Raw genomic sequence first — 22,076 nt, 5'->3', positions numbered from 1 at the left:
AATTTGGGGACATACGTTTTATAAACAATGTCTGATTTAATTTGGAATCACCAGAGCAGAAGAACATGAATCAAATTACTTAAGGACGCCGTTAAAAATTAATAAATCAGCTAGATATTGAACAAAACATTTCTTGCAATTCTGTTCTTTTATAACATGACTCTCATGATAAATTTCAAATCTATGTCCTTTCCGATATGTTATACAATATGTACTTGACTTATATGAAGTTATTTTCGATAAGACTCTACCACGTATAGTCTCTACATGGTAGGATGTTCTGTTTTTCTAAGCCTCAAAGCAAAATCAAAGTTCTCGGATGATAGCTAATTGTTTCCTAACATTCAAAGCCATGTCCAGGCTCTCTCAAGAGGCGAATAAAGGTAATGATGTAAGACATTCGCAGCTTACTGCTTGCTGAAAGATTTTAATTGTCTTGTGCCTGGCGATAAATAGTCTGACCTAGGAAGAAGAGGGATGTTATACATTTGATTTCAACTGCAGCTGTGTATCTATTGTACATTTTTTACGGAATTATTTGCAACTGATGGTTTGAGATTGTACCTGATAGTGGATAACATGGCTTCTGCGTCTTAAAGAAAAAGGAGACTTGAGGTGGTATGAAGGTACACATTTGTCAGCTATTCTTTCATACATGTCCTCAGCATCATTATACCAGACTAAAATCATAACTGTGCCACCGCATTTATGTGTTGAAATACTACTATTACGTATGGTACGAACACCATTCTCATGCTCATGACGATCGAGATCGTGCCCTTCTTCACCCATAACAATATCGTTTTTTCCATTTTCAGTCCTAACTTCTTATTTCACTCAATCGTCTTTTCTTTCACTTGTACCTCATTGTCATCATCACCATAATCATCCTCACCATAATCATCACAGTTATCATCATCCCCGTATTTATTCATTTTTTCTTGTTCATCTAGAGGAAAAAGCTTCTGTAAACCTCCCTCGGACATCAAGGCCTCAGTTTTATTTACTTGGATACTGCACGTAAGTGGTTCCATACGGAATGCTTTGTAAACCAAGTAGGATTTCCACGTTTCTTGAGGAAGTCTCTGCATCATAGCTGATTTAACATGATGAGTCGAAAACACCAGCAAGTCTTAATCGAGAGTAACATTTTCCACTGCAAAGGTGAAACATTTGTTGCCGTACTTCGGAATCAACTTACTTCATCCTGAATATTCGGAAGTAACATGCATCTACGCACAGCTTTTGACGGCCACTAGGTAGTATAAAGTACTAGATTAATGTCGATCGATACATCAATATATTTATAGACTGGTCATCGCGAGGAAAAAGTAAATCCTTGCAAGTTTGCAAACGGAATATGAGAATCGCTATAACTACTCCTCTTCAAATGAGAAAACGGAATCTATAATAAAAGTGTCGATGCATTACTTTAAGAACATCATTTGATTCAATTCTAGTAAGTCTACAGTAATGTCGAAGAAGAGCACAGACATTAAGTCTTTTTTAATATGGATATTACTGGAGTCAGTGAATCGTTCGTCATAAATTGACAGTATTTCGGGATGTTGAGATTTTCCACCTTCTCTACAAAAGCAATGATTTTCCCCATATGACAGACAAAACCTAACTCATCAGCATATCCTAGTTTTACTCATTCAAAACGTATGCCTGTATATATATATATATATATATATATATATATATATATATATATATATATATATATATATATATATATACAAGCCTTCTTCTTCATCTGAGTGAAGTCTACAAAGTCCAGGTGGGTCTAAGGTAGCTTTTCCGATAGCAGCTCCTGTCTTCCAAATTTCACTGCAGCTGTGGAATCTGCAAGAAAAGTAGTAACACTTGAGCCTCCTCTCGACAATGCAAAAGCTAGAGGTTCTAGTCCTTGAGAATCCTCGCAGTTCTTGTTGACATGCTGACGTAGAAGATATTGATATAGAATTTCCACTTGATACAATAATAATGAATGGGTGTTGATCCGCTAGCTTCTGGAGTGGAAACATAACAACCCGTGTTTTGCAAACCTGCATCATCAGAGAGTCCATGTTTACCAGGCAATATATATTGGTTGCATTCCCTGATCTCCGCGGGCCTTATAATCAGCACAATTTTTAATAAGAATGTGAACCGCATTGGTATTGCCATGGTGACAAGCATGAATCAAGGGTCTGGCTCCGAGTATAACCAGTGTCTTTATCACCTTAATATGTGTTTTTCTTACTGCTATATGCAAAAGAGATCGCTGAAGGTAATCACTCGTCTCTATGTCAGCTCCTGATTTTACAAGGAATTTACAAATATTATGATTCGATTTCTCAGCAGCAAAATGTAAAACAGTTGAATCATCAATCCCTGTGATATTAATATTAAGTCCCTCTTCCAATAATATACGAAGTGACGGAAGAAGCGAAGTTTCAATATCATCTTCCTCTGACCAATCACCGTCGCACCAAATTATATGTGCTAGAGACATCTTTATATTTATCTGATGGTTAACGTTTGCGGCATGCTTGACGAGAGTGTTTACTACATCCGCATTCTTATTTGTCAATGCTATACACAAAGCGGTATTTCCATACTTAGCATACCTTCTATAGCCTCCCCTTGATGCAGTATATATTCAAGTATTTCGATTTTGCATCGTGTAACATCTTGGTTCTGCGTCATTTGCATCACTGTCTTCTAATCATGTAGTGGGTACAGTCGTAATAGCACATATTAGATCACTTTATCAAAGATGTAAATAGCGCTGATATCGAATCCTTTTGTTAGCAATACTTCTATGACACTTTTCCATTCGATCTGTTTTATAACATCCATTTCCGTCGAAACGGAGATGATATATTCATGTAGTGTTTTTCGAAGAAGGAAAGATCTCGTCATTAATTCGGCACCAGTGTCAATCAATCATTCCAACAATATAAACATTTCTTTCAGATATATTAATCATTGTTTGAATACAGGTCATTAAAGTTGTTAGCCTTCATTTGCAATTATATTGACCAGAATGCATTTCAAGAGAACGTTAATTACATGATTAATCAGTTTGGATTGTTCCACAAAATGGCATAATAAGGTCTGGCCTTTCAAATTACGAACAATCTCTAAATCAATTCCCCTCTTGATACACATATCTACAACTTAAATGTATTTTTCTTTCCACATAAAGCTAAGCTATTGGATATATTATTCCATTATCTGCAAATTAGATGAACTATGCTCATTTTCTGTACATGCATCTTTTTCAACTTCTCTTTTTCATCAATATTTTACGATATAGCAGTAGATGTTCTTGAGTATAAAAAAGATTATGTCACAAATATTTCTTCTTTGCTTACAAGAATTTGGTGAAAGACGTTATCTTCTTTTTCCGAATCGTGTTCATCAGAACACATTTCGCTTGTAGGTCTTTCTTTGATAATTTTATTTAGCAATGAAAAAAAAATGTTTTAAGTTCTGATGCTTCATTAGTGAACCGTCACGTCAAATGGTGGTGACGATTCTCTCGTAAGCATCTTCGTACTCTGTGAGAAAATCTTCAGTGTCTTGCTGATATAATAAAGGCTGACGTAGTTCCTTGTCTTGTGCCAGTTGCCATGGTTATAACATATATATTTTATATTCCTAAAAAAATAATTTATTTTTGAGAATGTGAAACATTTGCTGCAATTAAAAGCTGATTTACATTATATCATATGAAACTCATGTTTTATGAGATGAATGAGTTTAGGCGGCCAGATATAAATTAAATTCACAAATGTATTACAAATGTTAAAAAAGCAATCAAAGTATAATGACATAATTCCTTAAGGATGAGTTATTTGGATCGTGACATAATACTATATTGATTTATTAATACTTTATTTATAGGATAGCAATCTATTCTGTCGATGACTGGTACAGATATTGAAAACGTCGTGAATTCAGTAAGATCTATGCAATAAAATGTTTGCAAACCAAATAACAATTATGACGCTTATGAAACTTTCGGTAATTCAAATTGCTAATTTAAAGGACTGTTGTGGAATTGCTGCGTCGTACCGAGAGAAATGTTCTCGTACATTTTTGCACGGTATTCCACCATACAGTATTATAAAATATAGAACGACAGTTCGAAATGGAATAAACAAGAATATGGTTAGTACATCATTTGACGACATATGACGTAATACCGCGCGTGGAATTAGTGCCTACTGGAACATGTGTGTGTGTGTGACTTAGGTTTTTAACGCAGCTTTAGCAATTGCTCAGTCATATTGCTACGATATCTGCAGTGTGAAAGTTTATACTGATGTCTAGCACAGGGCATCATGCCGCAGATATGTATGATGGTGTCCCACCCAGTCACATTATCCTGACACCAGGACGACCAGTCTTAACACTAACCTCTTAACGCAAAGTGCCTAGCGAGGTAGCTGTTAGTACCAGAAAGGGTTTTTCTTCGCTTCTCTTATGATACCTAGTGTATGTTTCCCTTTAACACCTTTTTCGGACACTCGGAAGACCAATATCCTTTTCACAGGTCTCCTTAATGCTAATAGCTTTTTCATGTTGTTGAGGGCTCCTCTCTTGACACTGTTGACAATTGGTAGCCCTATGTCCCTTCCGTTTACAGACATAGCAGGTATTTTCAGTCTAATCTCTAGATTTGGCCTATTAGATAGAGACTCCGCCTTTGAATCGGGAGGTATCGGCTTCAAACTCCAACCAAGTCATACTTAAAACTGGCACTAACAGTCTCCTTTCCATGCGCTCAGCATTAAGAGGCTTGTGTTAGAACTGGTCAACCTGATGTCAGGATAATCAAACTGGATGGGACATCATCCTACATGTCTGCGGCATGATGTCTCAGTGCTTGACATCACTATAAACTGATCCACTGCTACCATCTTAACCATATGACTGAAAAAAGTATTGAGTATGAGTCATTATCATCCATGAGATAAAGTCATTTGATAGCCCATTCAGATTATTTTGAAATTGGAGCTACTCACGAAACGACATGTTGAAAATATGAATTGATTCTTACACTTACACAGTGGTTTGTAAAAGCACACGTCACTGCAGAGCAGCGGCCGAATTGTTTGCCGCCTTTTTGTCCTATATATACCATGAGTTAAAACGGCACGTCAAGCTGTAAAGCACAACAGTATGCGATTTACGGTTCCTCAAGACAATTTGAAACCTTCTGTCTGAATCTTGTTTAGCACGCTTGCAGAATTAACAACTTCATTTAATTTTGGACAACATTCAACACGACCATGATTCCAACTATGTGTTTAACACGATTGATGGAAAAGCTTCCCTTAACATGACACGTGTTTCACTTCCAAGATATATACGTCAGACGGTCATCGCTTAGGAGACAATATCGGTCTCTCACCCTGTCTGTCAGTCTGCCTCACACACTCTCTCGTCAGAGCTCGGCTTTCAGAAAACGATTCGATAAAAGATATATAGATATATCGATAGATATGTACAGATACATATCTATATATATATATATATGTGTGTATTAAGTTATATATGCATATATTTTTGCATGCTCCCATTGGCGTTTCAAATTTTCAGCAACTTTTTCAAAGTAAGGAGCATATATGTCGACTTTTTTTTCTCTAAAAGAGGGCACTATCGTAAAATTCTTAGTAACATCAAAGAAGTTTTGGCTTCAGAAAGATCATATTTTCCGGTAAGTTCAATTAATTCATATTTTCTCAAACAGGATAACTGCTGATGGGAAGGATTTGAAAGAGAGATTTCCACTTTTGATGATATTGTAAAAAGGCATGTTAATTTCACTAAAGATTTATAAAATGTTTAAAAAAATATTTTTGAAGTATGTTAACCAAACTTAATATATCCCTAAGACGAGCAACACAATGTCTTCTTACATGGTATGTCTCTTACATAAAGTAACAAGAAAGTTGAGAAAACAACAAGCTTTGTAAAAGGAAACGGATACATTAATTCCCTAGAAAAGTAAGGTAAAAATTAGGAAATAAAATTACGATTTTACAAATCAAGTACCAAAATAATCCAAGAGTTAAAGCATATTTATAAAAAAGTCAGTTGTAACCTGTGAAGTGCTGCATTGTCAACGGTCTCCAGTTTTAGAATCCTGAATAAATTTCGAATAAATGTCATTGTCAAAAATTTAATATAGAGCACTAGTATTTCCAGAGAAAAGAATCACTTTTCTCTAAAATAATTTGAAGGAAATTATATAATTAGTCCAAACTGGACACAGCATAAAAAATGTGTCTCTTAAGTTTTAAAGAACTAAATACAATTCTTTCTCATAACAATATTAATAAATCTAACTACAACGGAAACTCGAATTTAGGTCAAGAGTTTATCATTCTGGGAAAACCAAAAGATCGTAACAATATACACATGGTGCTTGTCACTTACTCCTAGCATGGCATCGATGCTCTTGAATTATTCTTACTCTGAGAACGAAAAACGAAATAAGTTGTTTACTACAAGTTCTTTCTCAAGGTCAGGATCTAGGTCAGCATTAGATACAAAGTTTCTATTAATAGTTATTTACTTTGAAAAATACCCCCACACATAAGCCAGAACTGAACTATATAACATAAAATAATGTTACATTACAATGGCATGTAATGGAATATTTATAAAAAAGCAACAAAATTATTTTAAATCAAACATAAATTAACACTGTTCACCGTCTCCACAGAAGTAAATAATAGCCCTTTAAAGATTCCTGTCACGTATTGTTGTACAGCTGTTATAAATATTTACTTGCCTGTGAATATGGTATACTGATTTAGATAAAACGATAAATATGATTCATTAATTCTTGATATGTCAGGTATAATGGAAAGCTGCTATTTAATGATGGGTTACATTTGGGAAGATACAAGTTTAGCTATATTACATATTTTATTACATTGCTTGTTAGAAGTGCTGCTTTCATTTACATGGTTAGCAGAAGGGTAAATCGGATCTTGGCGTTTCGTGAATTTCCATCAGGAGTTATTCAAACAGATTCACTAGCTATTCTTTGAATGTACATGAATTCACACTTTACGCTTTTACAGAGAGTTATATATTATATGTTGCTAGACTGTATACCAGCCCTGTTTAACGCAGGACATGAGCCACTAAAGGTCTAAGTTATGAGAGTTTCGTGAGGCGTGAAACATATATTCCGTGCTAATATGCAGCGACCTTTTTATTTTGTGTGGACTGTTAAAGTCTCTTGTTTGGCTTACTTCGATGTTGATGTTTCGTTTTGCTAGTGACCGTTCTCGACGCCGGCCTTGAATAGTACATTACATTCCTGACTATATTCGTTTCGATCTGAACAGAATTTATGAAAGTGGTCTGAGGTAATGATTTTACTTCCTGAAGTATTTCACAACGCTTGCGTTTGGAGCTGACCATACCGCCAGTTATAGTTTGAAACGAGTTCCTGACTATTTCTGACTGATAAAGGTTGATGCACTACTGATCGCATTTGAATTCGGAAAATGACATTATTTCATTTTATACATTTTACTGGCGTTGTTTCTCAAGTACTTTATCTAACATATGGCCATATCATCCAACCGTTTGATATGCCTCTCATCCGAAATATGCTCGTTCATGACGGTAATAATTTCGATTATTTCACGGTAGCGCCTGATGATAATCTTTGAAGGTATTTAGATACAGTATAGAATGATGTGAAATAACGAAATGAGAGGTACACCTGTAATTATGTATTTGTCGTTTTGCTATTTTGTTCCAGTTGTTTAAAGAGAATCATATTTTTAAATGAAAATCACAATTTAGATTTATATCTTACTCTCGGATTTTGTGTCGGAAAAGTGCATTTGATTAAATCGGTGTCCGTTACAGATTTTCCACGTGACGCGGACGTAAAAAATGTAGAATGTAGTATTAAATGTAAAATAATAGTAAATCTGTAGTAATTATTAATTGTAGACCAGTCAATAATCTGGTGCATATTTATCCAGATCAGTTATGTATACTTTCTATTCATTGTTGACACATAGACAAGGACATTTGTATTGAAATTCACGCAACTGCTGTGATAGGCTGTAAAATATATAAAATGAAATAATGTCATGGAGCAGCGCCCGGTTAAAACCGGTTTTCAGAGCGAAAACATGTAAAACTAGATAATGATTCATAAGCGATATTTTCAGTACACCTGTATAAATGTACCTTGAATTTATTGCATACGGGTTGCTTCTTCAACTCAACTCTATCACGAATTACATTTGCAATTGAGCATCTGTTTGTGTTCAAAACCCCATATACTATTATAGTTTGTTACTTGTAAATAACAAAACTGTACCGAAGCCAAATTGCTCTAAACATTATATTATATAGCCATAGGTTTCAAAAATGACTATCAAGCGAACACAAAATCTGTTTTAGGGCATAATATAGCCGGTATTGTTTAAGTCTTGTTTAAAAGAGTCGAAATCAGGAAAATCGCGATTTCATATTCATACTTGTGCGCTGTTATCTAAGTATATGACATTGAAAGAAGATAGAAAATGGAAGTAGTTCAAACTGTTACTATTTCAATTATGTTCATTATAATTTTTATATTCAAAACGAATATGAGTAGGTTTGTCAGATAATTGGCGTCAGGTAAATTGTGAAAGTGTTGATGTTATCTTAATAATCATACATAAAGCAACTGTCTCACTTATATAACGCTTAGTAACTTATTGCATAACGTTGGATGTATTGAACAATAGGCACATTAGTATCCAAGGTCATATCACTCATGACAACAAGCAAACCAAAACTAGTATCCACTGCAAATAGGGTAAACAAGATTCATTGGTTTCTCAGATTTTAATTGACAAATTCATCTGCATCCCCAAAACGACGGTGTATTTTCTCTATGCGTTACTTGCTTTCAAAATTTACACTCGATGCGACTTTAAGAAAGAATATATTAATAATATCATATTTAAGTCAAGACCATGACATCGTGTTGCATTTAAATGTGTGTTCCTAATCGGAAAAGAGTATACTGGCTCTACGAAGCACGTTTGCCGCGTTCCACGACTAACCGCTTAATAAATATGCTTACGATTGCTGGTTCGGTCATATGACGAGATTATATATAATATTATAAACAGGAGGGGTGTGATCAAAACACGGTCATTTGAATAGATTATATATAATATTATAAACAGGAGGGGTGTGATGAAAACAGAGTAATCACTTAAATAGTTTATGTAGGGGATGGAAGTATATGCATACTTTTAAATTCACGGCGATTTTATTTATTTGGTAAGTACATTAGTTCAATCCACATGACAAATATTGGAAACACAACTTGAATGTCATACAAATACAAAGTTCAATTTAAGTTACAGACTTGCTATATATTGACGCAATTATCTTATTTTTAAAAGTTGACGTGAATAAAAATATAAAGCATATTTTTTCCTAAAGAACGTGAATCCAAGTTCATATTTATACTGGTTTTAGCAATTAGCCAAACAAGTAAAACCAATTATCACTGAATCTTTGGGAAGCAAAACTAAGCTAGCTTCGAGTCACGTGAACAAATATTGGGCTAGTATAACGAAAGTAATAATAAAGGAAGGTAAGAATAAATATGTTCCCCAGTGATGCAGCAACATTTAATTTATCCATGCGTCCATCGTGTAATCATCATTAGCAATTAAACATAAATGCCTAATATTATGAAAATGTATTAGAGATTTTGGTATCTGCGGTTAATAAGATTTTAACTGATGTACAATTCAAATTACCCGAACCGAATTTTGTTACCTAGGTTTGATTTATCTAAGCGGAATTTCTTCTTTACCTTCACATGTCTTGTTCCCCATCTCCTCCGCCCCATCCCTTTGTTTATCTTGGAAGGCATTAGCTGTAAATGATGCCCTTAATGGCAAAGTCATATATTTGACAAGGCTAAAATGTCTTTAATTGCACTGATTGCTATTGAAATGTGGCGTCTCCTATTTGTTACGGCTTCAAATATATACATCCCAGGCAAAACTTCGCTGACTACAGGTACCCTAGGTTGTAGCTGCAAAGTTTGTGAAGATCTATCATTTTCTGATTATCTTTGACAACTTCATACGTATTATAAGGACATTGATACGCGAGAAGGACAACACAACCACGACGTGTTTCTCAGTCCATGTTATAAATTCAATATTTTCTACACAACCAACTTAACAATAAGGGTGCGCATTCAGAAGTTAATGTTTCTTTTGAAAACAACAGCGATGCTCAATACCTCCCTGATTAATCATTGTTAAGAATCGTAGATACATACTTCAAAGTAAAGTGTCGCTTCTCGGCTGTTGCTTGATTATAATTTCATGAAAAAGCGACGAAGACAGTTACCTCTTTCATAAACAACAATTCGTGTGTGGCATGAACAGCCATTTTTATAGAGCAGACTTCAATGCATTGTAGACGAATTGTGTGCATTAAAAATATCATACTCTCAAATCATCAGACAAATACTGCAAAGTTTAGTGGTTCATCATGGTCAGTATGCCATTTTGTGGAAATTCAAGTTTAACGGCTAGTCTCATATCTAGTAAACTTGCACAACATTATGATGATGGTCAGTTTTCAAGTGACAAGTGTATGTACGTCTGAGTGAATGTGTTTGTATCCCCCATATGGCCATGATATTCATTTGTTAATATCATGCTAGGGACCCGTTTTACGCGATAATATGAAAACGTTACATTAAACGTTTACTCGGTCCAATTTCTTAACAACCAACATCTGCTTATTTTATGTTGCGTGATTTTGGAATATTTTGATTCAATATTTAATATACATCTTATGCCTTCTAAGCGCAACATTAGTAGCTTGTTCATGTTCGAAATGTCCTGACTAATTGATGTTGACTGGATATAGGAAGTTACAGTTAAAGGGTAGGGGCAGATTTCAGACTAAGACACTTCTTAAACCAGCTCATAGAGACTCATGTAGATTTCATGGACAATGTGAGGGCATAAATAACTTTGCATTCTTCGTTGGTATCAGTTAGAGTGAAACAGTCAATATTGTGTACATAATTCCGTCCATTTAATATAAATGTCGTTCGTTCTCAAAATCATACTGGTTTCAAAGTGTACGTAATAAAGGACAGAAAATACTTTTAATATTATATCTCGTGTATGTCCTTTTTAAATACATGACATAAATGCCATCTTATTATTGCAGTATCAACATTGAACAGATGTACGACATGTTTGTTCGCTTGGCGCTCGGCATTAAGAGGTTAGTGTTAGGACTGGTCGGCCTGGTGTCAGGATAATGTGACTGGGTGGGACATCATGCTACATGTCCAAGGCATGATGCCCCAGTGCTAGACATCACTATAAACTGCCACACTGCAGACATCGCAGCGATATGATTGAAACATTGTTAAAGCTACGTTAAAAATCCAAATCACACACATACACATGTTTTGTATATGTATGTCATGATGTTCCAGTGTTCGTGATTCTACATGTCCTATATAAATAATAACGTCATTCCTTACGTAATCTCCTATCGAATTGTATGTGTATTTCTGCATTCATTAATTTCTTCACAGTCGGTTTTGAATATAACATGGAACTCAAAGAGAACATATGAAAACTTTCTAACTAGCGCATAAAACATTAATGAAATGTAATTTATTAAGAATGAAACTGGAATGTAATACTTGATGCAGAATAGTATGCAAATATAACCTGTAACTAGGCATTTTCTTGTGCGTACGTTGCATAATGGACAGGGAAGGAAGATCTCGATGAAATCTAGATTCTCATTTTTCTAGGTTACTTGGGTTTGCCGTTATGTACTCCTAGCTAGACGACTATGTATAACGAAATGATACCACTCTAGAGTTTGTACAGGTAAAGGTATTAAATTGGAATCAGCCATGGTTTAGGCTCCACTCTCGGGGTGTCTCCCATTTGTTTTCATAGTGCGTCAACTCGCAACGAGAATACAATGTAATCAATGAGGAATACAATAAAAGACACTACAGCTTCAATACAACCCATAATGGACTTCTGCTTGATTGACTGTATTTCTACTAGATTGGGTGAAATGTATACCAGTATGAGTGGAAGTCGACTACTCACTAAGGGCACATACTCCCCTGCCTCTCTATCCAGGTCCATATGATTGAACTGCGATCAGTAAAACAAGATGCTGTACTGTATGCAGCAAATTCGTTGCTTATTTTAAGTGTTTTCATTAGTCAAAAAAAAAAAATAATACTGAACATGGGATTTACCGAGTCTTTCTAGCAGTACCAAATATTGTAGAATTAACGTTTTATGTAGAAATAGAGGTAAGTTCTAAAGACCGTTGGAACGTTTCTAACAGCGTCACTTTGCCTCCTCCTCAGTTAGAGATTTTATATCTACTCTAGAGTTTACACCGAAAGCATGTTCTGTACTTCTGTCCTTCAATGTTGCTGAGAAGTAATGTGCTCGGCAATGGATGCATTATTATTATAATCAAGATAGAATCATCGCAAAAAATAAATACGTTCACGTGCTATTGCTGATTTGTCTGTACACTCCTTGATAAGAAACATTCCTTCCAAATCAATTCATTTGAAGCTCCTTGATAACTTGAATGTAGCTTGGCTAAGATAGTGTTATCAAGCGCAACTTTACAAGCCAGTGACGTTACAAATAACAGAGAAATTACTTTGAATTCTAATACATTTTTTCCCGAGCACAGATCTCGTCAGCCATGCTTCGGTTCAAGTGTTTTGGGGGATGTCGTTTGATTACAATATCAATAAAATAGTCTCCTATTGGTCCGCCGTGACAACCAATACCTAATACACCTGAGAACACGTATAAATAGTGAAGGTTTGATCCACCCAACATTTCGACTACAAGTTGCGAACTGGTAGAGGGTCATTTTCCGAAAATGAAGGATCTCACTTTGTTGCTGCTGCTTCTGGTTCTGTGTGCACTGGCTTTATCTAAAGGTATGTATTTCTTTTATTTTGCCATTCTATTTTCTGTATTCCTGTCTTTCTTTCTATCCGTCGCTCATTTTATCTTTCTTTTCTTTCTTTTTCATTTCTTCACAGTTCCAGAATTTTGTGTTTCTACGTATGCAGGAGAGTTAAAAGTTAGCCTGTGTCGATCTTTCTCGCCCGGAGTTATTTTCTTTAAACTTATTTATTGGAAGTATGAAATGCATTCGAATTATTTCGTATTCAAACTCTTTTCAAAGCCGTCTCCCAACTTGCGCCTTCCGGTAAAACTGTGTGGCTCACCGCTTCTTGGATATAATATATCGGTCAAGCTTAGCTATAAATAATCTCAAAAATGTCCAGACAAATACGATACATTATGTTTTCTTTGACTTATAATAAAATATTTTCTTAAAGCGTACTCAATATCTCTATTTCATATTGGGTCAGTTTTCAATAAGAGGTACATCAGTAAAGTCATAGCCAAACAGCGGTGTAAATATTACAGAACGACGCCCTTAAACGGAGAATTCATTCTCGTTGAGATTATAGTTGTTTGATCAGATGGAGATGTCCAAAATGGAACATAAAGACCGATATACCAATTCAATACTCAGTGATTAGTGTGCATTGTTGCGCAAACGATTGAGAACAGTAAGGTACTTAAAATGTTGTTGACAAGGCGCATCATGGAATGTCACATGGCAATATTAGAGGCACGAATATTTCTTGAAGGATGATGGTCACTAGGTGATAATGAAGGAAACGAAAGGTTAGAGATGCAATATGACTTACTTGAAACCAATATCACGTTATTGAATGCAAATGAAGATGTATAATTGTAACAATATGTATCATTGATAATGGTCTCCTAAATTAATTATGGGAGCGCACAATCAACTCAATTATCCATAACGTATATATGCCTAATTATGATCAACGTTTGCAGGAACATTTGGATAAACTCTCTTATGTTTGTATGAATGTAAACTCATTGCCAAGCCTCGGTGTAAAAGTTACATAACAATGCGTTTAAATCTCGTCCTTTTAAAGAATACAGTTATTTGATAAGATGAGGTATCTTTGAAAAGACTTTAAGACCAATATTCGAAATCAAAATCCACTGATTATTGCAGATTCTGGCGCAAACCATTGGGGAAACTATTGGGCATTTAAAAAATGAAGATGTGACAACGCGCCATGCTATATATCACGCAGCTGTAGTGGCATGGGTATGTCTTGAAGGATTATAGCCACTCTCGTACAATTATTGCTTTACCGGAAATCCTAGTGGGCTAAATGTTAAAGGTTGTGTGGAGAGACAAACACACATAAACGTAGAGACGAAATATTTTGCCCAATTGTAAAAATGAAAGAACCTAAGTAAGAGAAAGAGCTGACTCATTATTTTTACACTCGCAATTATGATGACAGAAATAAATTAATTTCTAACCTCATCGATGTTAATTTGTTTCCTCTTTTATGAGTTAAGGAATTGTCAAGTCAGATACAAGTTATATAAAAAGGTTCATAGCTGTTATCATGCACCGAATGCCTCATTTACTTTTCAAACATAATCCTCTCTTCATTCGTTTTTCTGGCACATTGGTACCTGCTATTTATAGTCCGTTTATAATGATGCGGTTTTTCAAATTAGTCTATGTAAGCTGATTATGTATAAACTGACACATTTGTAGAATTGAGTAAGACATCCTGCGTGTGACGTATGATTACGTTTTAGACAAAATAATCAAACCATATTGAAGTTTAGAAGAAATCGAACCTTATATCAATACAATATTACTTTTATCTTGGAAATCGAATGTAAACTTTGTAAGGCTGTCATACTCCTATACATAATTAGCTCACTTGCACAAGAAACGGACTTTGGAACTGAAAATTCGAGGCCCATATTTCTTGTTTACATTTTAATCATCCTTTTTTAAAATCAATCTCTATATTAATTATCTAATGCGTGTGGGCACCAATAAATTTGCTTTATCCACAGATCATCGAAAACGGAGAAGTTACTCGACCGAGGATGTTGATACGTTGGAAACTCTATTAAGGGACATTGAGAATGGAAAAGTTGACCTTAATCAGTAAGTCTGTGCAAATACTGTACTTTTCTGTAAACTCGTCCATTTTTATATTTTACGGATCTATAAGAAAAAAAACCCAGAAAATCAATGGTTGAAATAACGCATGTTTCACGGTCTCTGAACATAAACATTTTGATCTTAAGACGCTCAGTGTTCATCAAGGTCATATTGATTATGCAATACTTCTATACTAGCAATAAATAAAAGAGAGGGAGGAAATTAGCTACAGTATAGGTGATTGACTGGCAAACTAGATAGATGGGCGGTCGTGAGCATTGAAGACAGGTTGTAGGTGAGTCGGTTAGTCGGTTAGTAAGAAGGTACCTTCATGTTTTTATAAACTAACTGACTTATAGACAGACATAAAAGTAGGGAGAGAAAAACCAATATAGAAAAAATAAAGCTGGACATGAAGAACAATAACTCCAAAGACAGCCATACACACATATATGATATAATAACATACAGGCATACACACAGATATATAGATATGTAGATAGATAGATAGATAGATAGATAGATATATAGATAGATAGATAGATAGATAGAGATATAGATAGACAGAGAAAATTATTAGGTTTCAAATTTCACTGAATAAAGTTTTCTTTTTCTTACAGAGTGCTCAAAGATGACGCCAGTGAGCCAGGTCGCAGACTCTTCATCAGATTTAGATGGCCCTGGCGAATCGGCAAAAAATGAGCTATTCACAGCAATAATCACTCAGATCTTCTGGTCTAGACATATTGTAAAATTTATTATACACAATTTAGTGAAGTCACTTTGGACGACTTCTCTTTAATTTTTTTCTAATATTATTGTTCAACATTTGATCCTGTCTATTATGTTGGGGGTGAAAGTCAAATAAATCTGATCTAATGAACGTATAAGTGTGTAACCTTATATATCGCAGCAGCAGAATCAAGATAGCCTGCAAAATTAGCCTACCCAACCCTATTTACTTTACTCTGGTATTCCTTGCCCAGAACAGAACTTTTAAGGACGATATAGTACTGTCCATAACAAATTGTAGATATATTTTATAACTGTCTATTTAATAAAACTATTCTGAGTGCATACTATGATCATTTATTTCTCTTCATATTGTATTACATGTAATTAACACGATATCTTACTTATTTGATTATATTTGTGTATCTATTTCTCAACATACAATCAACAAATAGCCTGGATGCGCAGATCCATCTGTAATGTATTTTTTTGTTTAGTCAGTTAGCTTTCGGCAATGTGAATATCTTCCTCACACAAACGTTTGAAGTTATTGGCGTATGCACTTCTTAATATACAGTCAATGATTGGTTTCATTGTGAGATATTTTGGGTAACAGGCTTTTTTGAAACAGGAAACCATAGAGTGAACAGCTGCCTGACAAAACCTATGTTGATGTGGTCATGTATGTTGTCTTCCCTGGAGTTCTAGTCTGCCTTCTAGGTCTCTGATAGAAACAGTAATGCTATATAATATGAAGAAGCAAAATCATCTAGTTTTTGTGGAACTGAACAATTTAATTACCAACCGTATCAATTGGATATTTAGGATTCCCTTAAAGTATTATGATACTAATCCAGTATAATAAAAATAGACATATTAAAGTCCTAAAGAACACAATGTGTCGTATAAACTTTAGGTCATGGAATGTACTGGTCTACCAAAACATTCTAATGTGTAATAATAATTCCATAACTCCTTTTGTATTATTCACCAAAGTCGCGGATACAATTTTAGTCCATTGAACACTTGTAGTTCCAACGAACGATTTAAACAAATGTTTATCCTCACAAACACTATCTAAATACAAGCTAAATTGTTTCTTTGTACTTATGATACACGCATAATATCAGAATAAGGAACGAATTCATTGACCAAGCCAAACCAAGACAGTGTCAAGTGTAAGATATGAGAACGCCTTTAGCTACTATTCCTAGCTACAATATGCAAATATTCCACATCCTCAGAGAACCTACCTGTCCTAAAGTAATTTTATTCAGAGAATCCACCTTATCAAGCTCCCTATCGGGAAACAAACCTGAACCTCTAAAGAAGTTCAGGTTTTACAATTAATATTATTATTAATAACACTGGTCAACAGTGAAATCATTACTGACTTGAAAAGGCCCTAATCTGTAGTATTTTGGTGTGCCGAACACGAATATAACCGTGAAAAATTTGTATTGGCTCTCGTTTTGAAGATATTCATATACCTCATTTTCTATGTTTCACTGTGTAAATTTCTCCAGTAGGACTGCAGCAACATCTGGAATAATGATGTAACATTGCATAATACCATCATGCTCACATCATCCACAGTTGATTGCATCATTTTCTGATGCAATGCAATACTAATGCCATGCGGCTGCTGAAGTAAGTTGACGTCAGCAGTGTACTATACATGTGTAGGCCTATTATACTAATGCCAGGCGGCTGCTGAAGCTGACGTAAGCAGTGTACTATATAAAGCCCAATCAGATAGGTTCAGCATTTAAAATATTTCAGACGTTGTGCGAGACAGTTCAAGCTACTGTTACATAAAACTTATTATTTTATCCATTTACGTACAATAAAGAACAGTAATGCCTCGAAAGTGTGTTAATACCGCGGACAATTTTTGCTATATTTGTGGGGAAGTGACATTTGCCAACCAGAAGAAAAGTATCAATTCTCAAGTGAAGAAGGCATATCATCTTTACTTCGGATGCAAGGTTGGTGACCAAGACAAGCCTTGGGCTCCGCATATATGCTGTGCTACATGTACAACACAGCTTTCACAGTGGTTGAATTGCAAAAGGTCATCAATGCCGTTTGCAGTCCCAATGGTGTGGAGAGAGCCAAGCAACCACCTAAATGACTGTTACTTCTGCTTGGTTCCTGCTCTTTCCGGCGGAATAACGAAGCGATAGAAGTCGAGAATAGTCTACCCAAACATTCCGTCTGCATTGAGACCAGTTCCACATGGTGAGGGACTTCCTATTCCAGAACCTCCAGCAGAATATTCTCTTGATTCATCTGACGAAGACAAAGGTGAGTCGACCTGTTCTTCTCCTGGTCCATCAGCATGCAGTGATCCAGATTTTCACTGTGGTGCATCATCAACCCCACACAGAATAACACAGGAAGAACTAAATGACCTGATTCGTGATTTGGACTTATCAAAGAACAAGGCAGAATTGCTAGGATCAAGACTCCAACAATGGAATCTTCTAGAAGAAGATGTCACAATTACTGCATATCGAAAGCGCCACCAGCAATTGGAGCCTTTCTTCAGAAAGGAAAGTAATCTGATATTCTGTTCCGATATTGAGGGCCTCATGAATGCTTTAAAAATCACTCATGACCCACAAGAATGGAGACTATTTGTGGACTCTTCGAAACTGAGTCTCAAGGCTGTGCTTTTGCACAATGGAAACATTCTTCCATCTATTCCAGTAGCGTATGCTGTCCACATGAAAGAGACATACGATAACTTAAGGCAGCTACTGAATTCCATTGAGTATAACAAGTACAGCTGGCACCTCTGTGGTGATTTGAAGGTAGTTGCCCTTTTAATGGGACTGCAGCAAGGATATACAAAATACATGTGTTTCTTATGCGAGTGGGATAGCCGAGCAAGGGAAATGCACTACATGAGGAAGGAATGGACTCACAGGCAGAATGTAGCCATTGGAGAGAAGAATATCCAACACCCAGCTCTGGTTGAGGCTCAGAAAATCTTGCTACCACCCCTTCACATCAAACTAGGTTTGATGAAGAACTTCGTGAAAGCCATTGACCGGACTTTGCCAGCATTCCGATACCTGCATGAAAAATTCCCTCGACTCAGCGAAGCAAAGATTAAAGAGGGAGTTTTTGTGGGTCCTCAGATTCGAGAGCTTTTCAAAGATGACCGGTTCAACAACTTGCTGGAAGGTGACGCGAAACAAGCATGGAATGCTTTTCGCCTAGTTTCTACAAACTTCCTCGGAAATGTTAGGGCAGAAAACTATAAAGAACTAGTAGAAGACATGTTGATGAAGTATAAGAAACTTGGCTGCAATATGTCTCTAAAGATTCACTTCCTTCATTCCCATTTGGATTTCTTTCCTAGCAACTGTGGTATTGTTAGTGATGAACACGGCGAACGTTTTCATCAAGATATCGCAACAATGGAACAAAGATACCAGGGAAAATGGTCCACTACAATGCTGGCTGACTACTGCTGGACACTCCTCAGAGATGCTCCCGAACAGCTGTACAAGAGACAGGCGAAGAAATCTAAGATGTAGTCAATGACTTGATTTTTTATAGGTAGGCTATTACAGTTGACCTTTTACTATTGGAATGCATTTCGTTATGTAAACATTAATTTCTTGCAGATTACAAAAAAACTAGAGCCAATTTTGCAATTTGACTGTCATATTCGTGTTCAGCACATAAAAATTGATAAGAATTGACTAATTTTATTTCAGTAACATGACTTTTGTAAAAATTTGTTGTCCAGTGTAATGTATCACGCCTACGTGTGTGTGTGTGTGTGTGTGTGTGTGTGTGTGTGTGTATAAATTCTTGACGTGATCTATATGAAGACAGTTGCAGAAAAAAACTCAATAGAACATAGTTCATCTCTTCTACACTATATTCTGGCTTTAAAGACTGAGTTAATGTCTAGACATTGCGAGTAGCAAAGATTCGATCGTTATGTATATATATATATATATATACATCAGTTTTCCCTCTTGTCCCTGCCGATCATATTTCAAAATGGATATCAACTCTGAAATATAAACATATACGATGAATTTGGAATTTTCGCCTCGATTCGGAAACTATACGGCTGCAAAGTCAACGCCAAACGCAGCAATCTTGCGTTGGCGTTGGCGTCCTTTGCATTTTTCAAGTACAAGAGCGGCTACTGGTCCGTTTGTATGGTAAACTCCATTCCAAAAAGTACGTATGTAATTTTCCTATCCCTCAATCACGGAGTAGTTTTGCTCCATAGAAAGGAATTTGCTACTTGCTTAAGCAATGGGCAATTTCATCCCTTCTCGCTTCTGTAGCAAAACAGACCCAATACCGGTATCAGACGTATAAGTCCACATCACAAACGTTTTATTCAATTCTGGCAACTTTCGGATTGGTGGACTTACCAGTTTCTGTTTTAAAGCGCTAATTGCTTTTTTTTCCTGGCACACCCCTCAGGGAACCTTATTAAGTTGCTTTTTCCTAGTCAAATCTGTTAGTGGGCTGGTAATAGCCGCAAAATTGGGAACAAAAACCGAATCAAATCTAGGAAAGATCTTACTAGTTTGCTAGTTGCTGGACAAGGTGCATCTCTGATTGCTCCTATTTTGTATTGGTGAGGTTTTTTAAAACCCCGCTATCTATTGTTTGACTATGTTTTTTCTACGTAGAGTTTCAGCATATTGGCCTGAAATATCTTGGACTTACCTTCCATGACGATGATGTAGTCCATTTCGCCTTTCACATTTTTGACTTTGTATGGCCCTTTCCATTGGAGAAGCAGCTTTCTTTGTTTCCGCAAGGATAAGCACGAACACTTGATCGCCTACATCAAACTTCTTACTCCGCGTTCCTCGCTTGTAGTATTGCGCGTCCTTACGACTAGATTATGCGAGTTCTTCGTTCGCCATAACCTTTCGCAGGAATCTACCACGTATTGGTAAGTGGTCTTAACTTCTTCGTTCGCTACATCGCCTGACCACAGTTCGCCTAGGATACGCATATGACCACGAACTGTCCCACCGTACAATAGTTCAGACTTGGATAAGCTTACGCTTTCGCGAGGAACCTCACGATACGCGAACAGCATTACGTTCAGGTGCCTATCCCAATCCATTGTACTTTCCGCTCACATCCGTCCCAACTTTTGTTTCAACGTTCCGTTGAATTTCTCTACCACGCAATTGCATATAGGGTGGTAGGGTGTTGTGCGCAACTGTTAAAGAAACAACAACCTACTAGTGTATTCCATGAGAATTGCGCTCCACAATCAGTAAGAATCTCTTCGGGCACTCCGACCCTGCTTAACATGTCTACGAGCACTTAGGCTACACGTTCGGTTTCGATTGATGGGAAAGCTGTGGCGTAATCAACCAGCTTTGTTATGTATCAGATTTCCGAACTGTATGTGGAAATATATGTCCTACAATGTCAACGGGCCCTCTTTTATACAGAGTTCATATCAGGGGGATCTGATCTAACGGTACCGTAGTTACCCTGCCCTTAGAGACCATCTTCAGGCAAACATTCCACGACCTACGAAACTTCGCTACATTACTATTGCCACCAGGCCGATACAATTCTCTTAATACCCTATCTGTTGTTTTCTTCGTATCGAAATATCCCGCCATACTTGATTCGTTCGCCACCTTTCTATAAAAACACCAGTTGCAGGAACTTCATATCAAGTGTACATTAATCTTTCTCGAGTTAGAAAGTTAGAGGAACACCCGTTGTTACACGTCCTCACGGTACCCGATAGTGCTTTCTTCGCACGTAAAAACGCGTCACGTTCGACCTCATCAGAAAAATTCTTCGCGGGAGATATCAATAGTGGGTTCCGGTACCTTTAATGTACGTAGCGGTTTGTTATCCCCCTTTACCTGAGTTCTGGTTTGCACTGCTTGGATAATCGAGAATCGGAACTCGTACATTTTTGAGAGTATAGATCCCTGTACATTGCGAATCCTAAGTTCATATATTGGGTTGGTACAAACAATACATCCACGGTTAACCTGCCCTTAGAGACCATCAACTGGCAAACATTCCACGAGCTACAAAACCTCGCTACATTACTTTTGGCAGCAGCCCATAATCCCTCATATCTAACCTGCATGATATTATTTGTGTTAAAATATTATTTCTGCCTAGTATTATCAAAGATTCTTCGATAGGAATCCAGAGTTAGCACTTTCCGTTCTGTCTGGTGTACATTTATAATTCTCTATAATTAG

General features: G+C 36.2%; 1 long non-coding RNA gene across 1 annotated transcript; it reads left to right on the top strand.

Annotated features, from left to right (window-relative positions):
- Window positions 1-12,863: 12,863 nt before the first annotated feature.
- On the top strand, window positions 12,864-16,185 carry LOC149784156 (uncharacterized). Its single transcript, XR_016413780.1, has 3 exons — window positions 12,864-13,018; window positions 15,018-15,111; window positions 15,729-16,185. It is a non-coding gene; the product is annotated as an uncharacterized LOC149784156 (long non-coding RNA).
- Window positions 16,186-22,076: the final 5,891 nt, after the last annotated feature.

Source organism: Sinohyriopsis cumingii, chromosome 14, assembly GCF_028554795.1.
Source record: "Sinohyriopsis cumingii isolate HCF-2022 chromosome 14, ASM2855479v2, whole genome shotgun sequence".
NCBI lineage: Eukaryota > Metazoa > Mollusca > Bivalvia > Unionida > Unionidae > Sinohyriopsis > Sinohyriopsis cumingii.
Note: the sequence above shows the minus strand (reverse complement) of the source record. Positions and strands in the feature narration are given on the sequence as shown.